This window comes from Lynx rufus, unplaced genomic scaffold, assembly GCF_022079265.1.
Source record: "Lynx rufus isolate CCGP_SWC_20201006 ecotype Redwood Valley unplaced genomic scaffold, mLynRuf1.p SCAF_20, whole genome shotgun sequence".
NCBI classification, from domain to species: Eukaryota; Metazoa; Chordata; class Mammalia; order Carnivora; family Felidae; genus Lynx; species Lynx rufus.
In genome coordinates this window covers 20506829-20514987 of record NW_025814835.1, presented here as the reverse complement: position 1 = coordinate 20514987, position 8159 = coordinate 20506829, and positions in this window count along the sequence as shown.

Below are 8159 nucleotides of genomic sequence, written 5' to 3'. Positions count from 1 at the left end.
GTGATATTTAAGGAGTCTCTCTTCCATACTGGAGAGAGAAAATGATAACAAAGAGTAAATACTACTGCAGCTAATAAATTTATGGGCACCCACACTGCTAACTCCAAGAAATGATGAGGGGCACTTTCTGCGGGACTGAGGCTCCATTGGTACGACTGAGGCTTGGCATCATCAGAGCGTAATCCATCAGAGTATCGACTACAGAGTGGTCTTCTTACATGAGGATCTCCCTTCCCTTTGGTCTAAATTCCAAATTCTTCAGCAAATTTATTAGGCCCCACAAGTTGTGGCCCTGCCTGCTCAGTGATGATAACCAATATACTACTGTAGCCAGCACCGTCCCAGTTTTAGCACCGAAAGCCCGGTGTCCCAGGAAACCCTGGGGTCCCAGGCAACTCAGGACAGTTGGTCACTCCGCCCTCACAGTGAATCCCCTTGCACACAATCCAGCCATGATTGTGGACCGAGTGGGAGTTCTAGTTTCTGACAGCCTGTGTTTAGGCTCCCCATCCCGGCAGCAGAGTGACCTTAGGCAAGTCACTGGAGTCACCAGTGCCTCAGTTTACCCATCTGTAAAGTGATGCTAAAAAGTACCCATTTCATATGGTTGTTGTAGAAAGACATGAGGTAATGCTGGTGAAGCACTTTGAGCGTTCGGCACGTGGCAAGTGTTCAACAAATGTAGTCGCAAGAATGACTGGTTACTCTGAAAAACAATTAGCACAATCCTGCCTTGTTCATGGTTTTATTCTCTGGCTTAGCAACAGGACTGGCACATAATAAACACTGAGTGAACGAATGAATGAATGACTGCTTACTACTTTTGTTTTCATTTCAGCTCCCCAAGCATGCATCCTGTCACCCTTGGACCACGCACTCCTGTGGTGTGGTCCGTTCAGCCTGGGGCATTCACCATCAGATGCCTGAGCTTTGCCTCCCTGCCTTTGACTCCTGGCCCGTCTGCTTGGTTGATGCTTGCTGAAGTTCCAGATTTCAAATTAAGCATTACTTCTTCCAGGAAGCCTTCCCTTCCCTTTCCCGTCATGGTCACCTGCTCCCCTTGTCATCCATGGCAGCACAGACTACATGCTATGGACTGAATGTTTGCATCCCCCCAGATTCATATGTGGAATCCTAATCCCCAGTGTGAAGGTGGGATCTTTGGGAATGGATTAGGCAACAAGGGTAGAACCTTCATGAAAACAATTAGTGCTCTTACAATAAGAGACACGAGAAAGAGAGAGCTTGCTTCCTCTTTCTCGGCTCTCTGTCATGTCAGGAGACGGCAATCTGCAACCCAGGAAGGGGGTCTCCCCAGACACTGGACCTGTCAGTACCTTGCTCTTGAACTTCCCAACCTCCTGGAGGGTGAGGAATAAATGTCTAGGGTATATTTCTCACAGCAGGTGCATCTGAAACCAGATACCATGGATTGTTTAATGTTAGGTCACCCCCATTGATAATCAACTCCAAATGGACAGCCACACAATGGCTCTTCTAAAATTAATTTCTGGAGACTAGCACCCATTGGGCACTCAAGTACATATATACCAAAGAAGGAAGGAAATACATTCAACGAATTACTTTCAGTTGATCTCTTCCAGCTACCTTGGACATTTGAACATACTACTGTGTGCCACATTGTTGTGTGAGGGCTGGCTCAAATCCCAGGGAAGTCGTTTTCCGGTTCTTGAATAAAACGTGGAAGAACTTAAGAGCAGAGACACGGAACAATTTCTCTATTTTATCCAGACTAAGATTTTTTTTTTTTTAAGGCAGATAATTTGGAGAATGAATTTCATCCTTGGAATTTGGTCCTAAACCTTTCTAGTCTAGCATTATATATACCAATTTTTCCTGGCGACATCGCGCTGAAATCTGATTAGCACCAGATTACAGCATGGGGCAGCTTTTTTAAAGAGCCTTGTGAACCAAATCCTCGGCAAGGGTTCAACGGGTCTCCAAAGCGGGCCTCTTGAAGGAAGCCAGTGAACCAGGACGCTGGGGTGGTAAGCAGAGGAGTTAACTTGTGACAATACTTGTCCAAGTCTTAAAAGTGGAGCATCTGCTTCTTGGCCTCAAAAGTGAAACAATCCAATAATTACAGTCCTTGGTGCTTTTTTTCTACCTCAGGAAACATTTTGCAACTAACTAGCAATTTCCAAAAATATGGCTCAAGCAACACATCTCCTTATCTCCTCGTGTAGGAGAGGGTGTGAGTTGTAACGAGGCAGGGGCTTGTTATCTTAGGGGGTTTTGGCAAGGTGCTCCCGGGGACAGCTTTTAATTGGGGAAGCATGTGATAGCTAGGTCTGCGGCTTTGAAACTATCTTCCGGGAGAAGCCAAGGCCCCATTTCCAAGGCGTCTAGTTAGGACAAATTGAAAAAGCAGCCGGGTGGGTAGGAGCAGGGATCCCCGGGGGAAAGAGAGGAAGTAAATAGTTTGGCATTTTTGTACCCTTCTCCGGAGGCTGGAATTTTGCATTCGATTTTTAAGAGATCCCAAGGTTTTGGAATCAGTTCGGGAAGAAAGACCAGAATTCCAGGTGCTCAGCTCACTTGTCACTATATGCAGGTACTAGGTGTGGGGATTGTGTGACCGTGGGACCCCCCTGACAAGGTTGATACCCTAGTCACTTAAACAGGAAAAAAAAAAAAAAACAAAACACATTAAAGTTGAATTGTACTGACCTCTGCCTTGGAGTCGGTCTGGAAACCACTTACCCCGTTCAGGGTCACAGAAAATGTGGATGTTAGTAACAGCAGAACTGAGTTCTTTCTTAATTTCAAGGTCTTGTATCCAATAGCGGTAGTTCTCAAATTTCGTGGGCCTAAGAATCACCTGTGAGCATTAAAAACTTAGATTCTCAGGTTCAGCCTAGCACTCGCCTCCTCCAGGTAGTCTTCCCTGATTGTTGAGGCCTCTCGCACTCTCATAGCACTCCAGGAAGATCAAAAACAAAGAGACTTGTCTACCTTCCCACATTGTTTTGTTTAAAGCGCTATCTCTGGCCAACAATAGGTCCAACAGATCTATTTGAACCAAGACATGTTGGACTCACTCCACAAGTTTACTAAGGTGTATGAACACTTCCCAAGGCACATGCATGCAGATGGGGTAACGGGAGAGGATTTCCAAGACCCCGCATTTGCTATGTGCCCATCTTGCCTGAGCATGTGCCTATCTGCTAGCAGTCGTTCCCCAGCTCAGTTCTTAAATTCACAAAAAGAAAGTGGACCCGCTCAGCTGTGTCAGATCTTACCTTGGTACATGGCTCTGAGAGAGAGTGTAAACCCCCGGCAAGCATGAATCAGGGAAGGGACAAATGGAGAACGCAGGGCCCCTGAGAGAGAGCGTTTGATGAGGGCAAACACAGGGTGTGCCAGAAATAAACACTGAAGGCTCATAGCAAGACTGGGTCTTTCTTCTTAGAATTAAAATTCAAGAGAGAGATGGTTGTTATGGGGACACTTTTATTTAAATTGAAAAATGAAATAAAATTTTTTTTTTTTCTGAAAGTAGGTTTGGTTTGGCTGGTGGAATTTTACAATAAAGGTAGATTTTATTAGTTCACAGGGTGGATTTTTGTTCTTCCTGTATTTTTTCTGAGCTCCAGGTTCATGGTGAAAACGTACTGAAAGCAGTTTTTAAAATCAGAGCATTTTTTTTTTTATAAGTCGACAAGATTATATTGACTAAGGTGTATTGAAATTAACAGCATTTCCATGTTCTCAACTTGTTCTGAGGATAAACAAGGTACCAAAGTGGCAGAGGAACTGTTGGTCATTCCATAAGGCTTGGGAAAGCCTTTTTGGTATATTTCCCAGAAACTAGAAATATGAATGACGCTAATGAGTGGGTAAGAAACGCTTTTACAAATCAGGTGGCTTCCGATTCTGTGCCTTCATCACCGCGAAGGAGACCTAATCGAATTGTCAGCTGAGAGATCATTAGGTGTGATGTTTGATGTTAGATCCCCACATAACGTCAAAGGCGCTCAGAGACCGAGGGATGCTGCTATAGCAAATCCCCCGACATTCCCCACTGTGCCTTTAGGTGAATGAGATGTCTCAGTTCCCACGACGACCGCCAGACAGAAAGAAAGTAGGAATGGAATCAGGGCCGTGACTCACCCACTAAAGCAAGAAGGAATATTCATCCTCAGACACAGAAAATCGGGAGGAAAAAAGAAACTTACCCTGTTTCATTAGAGATGCTTTCTCCGTGGATTTTGGGCTTTATCTTTTCTGTCTAATATTTATCAACATTTGTACTGTATTTATGATGTTTTGCTTAGCTGTGCTCTAATAATAATTGCAATAATAGCTCAGCCCTAGAATAACTTTATTAAACTATTAGAACATTCTGGCGACATGAAATTAAAAAATACTTCAATTTTATACATATTTCTGATGCAGATGTGTTTGACAGGGCGATAAAGACTTTTAAGTATAAAAATATGTTACATTAGGAAAAAGTTATGTAGAAGTGGAATGGAAATACGAGTTTAAGAAGAAAACGTATGACATAAAATTACCTTCTGTTAAACAAGAGCTTGTTGAAAATTTTTATGGATATTCAGTTGCTCTTGCATTTAAATTCTGTTAGATACCTTCAAAAGAAGGATAAAATTGTTTTACTTCAAAATGCCTCTGTTTCCAATAGGTCAGAAATTCTATGCTTTTCAACTGTTTTAAATTAATGATGCAAAATTATAGATGTCACCTTAAAAATGCATGAGGGTACTGTCTCAATTATTAATTTCTACAAAACAAGCCACTCTCATCCTTGATGCTTAACACGACAGTTGTTTCATTTGCTCCTCATTCCGTGGATCCATCATTTGGGTCGGTCTCAGCTGGGAGATTGTTCTGCTGGTCTCGCCCGGGATCACCCTGGCAGTACAGTCATGTGGCTGCTCTATGGTCCCAGATGGCTTCATTTCCATTTCTAGAGGTTGGTGTCGGCTGTTGACTATTCCTCGTGTCCTACAGTTCAACTCAGTTCGAGCACTACGTGGAGATAGTCACAGATGCCACCGGAAAGGGGTTCAGTCCCACAAGACCACCCCCTAACATTTGCACTTCAGAGACCAGTCACAAGCCCAGGTTGTCACCTGTGCTTCTGACCCCCTGGCTATAAAGGGACCTCCTTGGTTGAATTTGCTACAGCAGCTCACAGAACTCAGAGAAATGTTTTACTCACTAGATTATTGGTTTATTACAAAAGGCTATAGCTCAGGAATGAGATGGAAGTCAGATGGAAGAGGTGTGGCAGGCCAGGTATGGGCAAGGTATGTGGGGAAGGAGCTCGGAGCTTCCATGCCCTCTCTGTGTGCGTCATTGTCCCCAAATCAGCCCATGTGCACCAACCTGTAAATTGTCCAAAGCCTGTCCTTTTGGGCTTTTATGGAGCGTTCATTACATAGGCATTGTTGATTAAATCTTGGTCTCAGGTGATTGATTGAATCTCTGCTCCCTGCCACTCCTCAGATCCTCAGAGGTCAGGGGGTGGGACCAAAAGTTGTAACTTTCCAATCATGTGGTTGACCCCCTGGCAACCACCCATAGGTAAGGGGGGGGGGAGGAAGGGGGCATTCCCAAAGTCACCTCATTAGCAAAACAAAGATACTTTTATCAATCTCATCAGATCCTCCTCAGATCCTCAGAGGTCAGGGGGTGGGACCAAAAGTTGTAACTTTCCAATCATGTGGTTGACCCCCTGGCAACCACCCATAGGTAAGGGGGGGGGGGAGGAAGGGGGCATTCCCAAAGTCACCTCATTAGCAAAACAAAGATACTTTTATCAATCTCATCACTTAGGAAATTCCAAGGGGTTCTTGGAGCTCAGTGCCAGAAACAGGGACAAAGACCAAACATTTGTTTCTTGTTATAAATCACAGTATCACAGCAACGCAAGCAGACTGCTACATGAATATTTCTGGCATGAGAAATGAGCCTCACTCCTTAAATTCAGGGGTTGCCCAGCCTGCCCTTGGTCTTCTTTAGTTATTTTACTTTTTTTAAATGTTTATTTATTTTTGAGAAAGGAGAGAGAGAGAGATAGAGACAGAGCATGAGTGGGGGAGGGGCAGAGAGAGGGGAAGACACAGAATCCCAAGCAGGTGCCAGGCTCTGAGCTGTCAGCATAGAGCCTGATGCAGGACTGGAACCCTTGAGACAGGAGATCGTGACCTGAGCCGAAGTCGGATGCTCAACCAACTGAGCCACCCAGGCGCCCCTTGTTTAGTTATTTTATACACTTAACTGAGTGTGGCTGATCTAGAGCAGCACCCATCACATTTTCTGAGGGATACTTTTTTTTTTATTCTTCAAGAATATTGAGGACCCCAAAGTGCTTTCATTCATGTTGATTATAATGTCTAATATATTTACCATATTAGAAATTAAAACTAAATTTTTTTTTAAATCTTTAAAGCAGCCAATTTTTAACCAAGAAAACAACATTTTACAAACAACAAAAAAAGAAGATTGTATTATTTTGATATTTGGAAATCTCATCAATTTCTGTCTTCATAAAACACATTTGGATTCTCTTGTCTGCTTCTGATTTCACTCCGTGGCAGGCTTGAAAATCCAGCCTCACAGATGTGTAATTCAAAAAGGGAAGAGTATTTAAAAGCCTTTTCAGGGGCGCCTGGGTGGCGCAGTCGGTTAAGCGTCCGACTTCAGCCAGGTCACAATCTCGCGGTCCCTGAGTTCGAGCCCCGCATCGGGCTCTGGGCTGATGGCTCGGAGCCTGGAGCCTGTTTCCGATTCTGTGTCTCCCTCTCTCTCTGCCCCTCCCCCGTTCATGCTCTGTCTCTCTCTGTCCCAAAAATAAATAAAAAACGTTGAAAAAAAAATAAAATAAAAGCCTTTTCAGATAATTGTGGATTTTCTCTTTTGGTACTATACCAAAACTTGACAGGTAGTAGATCTTAAAGGTTAGCTGGTTTATGGATTCTGAAACCATATCAGTGAACTTCTGTACTCTGATATATTAAACTGCAGGGGTCTGTCCTGCACTTTGAACAATTCTCTTACCCATTCATGAATACATAGCATCGTGCATTGGTCATTTGATTTATTGGTTCCCTAAGCCATGAAGATCTTCCCAATATTGAAAGATTACACCGCACACAAAAAAAATCACACTGATTAATATCACCACTGAATTCCTCAGATAAAGCCTTCAAGTATTGGGAAGCTGTCAAGCTCACCGCAATCGATATAATTTTCCCAAATTTCCAGTGTGATTTTACAATGTTATTTTGGGTTTCCAGGAATTAGTATTGGTTCAGAGCCAGGGTGGGGGACCTCCGAAAAGTCTGATTACTTCTCCTTCCTCAGTGCCAGATCACTCTCGTAAATAGCCTCAGGTCCCTTTTGCAGAGGATTTGGAGGAAGGCTGATGGTGTGGATTTCGGCTGTATGGTAGGGTCCTTCCTCTGGCTGCCCTTTGTTCGCAATGCTCCTGGTCCACGAACTGGCTTAAATCTGGGAGTTGACGGAGTGGCTGTGACTGTTCCGGTGATTCAGCTCAGACTTCCAGACCTTCGACTTCAGGCCTTCCAGGATTCCAGAACCAGCACATTTCCACTTACACAGATCACGTGAGAATCTAGCAGCTTGCCCATCAGTCTCTCTCCTGGCGACACCACAATCAACTGGGTAGGTCCTAGGGTCTCTGTAAGTCAGGCTGTTCTGATCACTGCTCTGACTCCATTGTCCCTTATAGTGACCAGCCCTACCTCACATTTGGAGATTATGTGCTGCTACCAGGCCCTGACCACCCCTGGATCCTGTTGTTCCCATTCTCTGAGTGATGCTGGGATAGGGGTCCCAGAAATTTATTTATGAATATTGTGAAGGTCATGTCCTTGGGTCCTTCCAGGGGAGGCGAACAGATTTTATATGATTAAATACACACTAGTGTTCTGATTTCCGTAAGCTTTTGGATGCCTTCCTCTGCAGGGTATCAAAGACGTTCTGCCATTTGGACTTCATTTAGTGGAGGCCTGCTTTGGGTGCATGTTTTAGTCAACCAACCAAGAAAACAGTGAGAGCCATTCCTAGCCTCCTGAACTTAAACATTGAATTTGAATTCTCTGCTTGCTGAGCCCAGAGCAGTACATTTGGCTTGATCATAGATTACT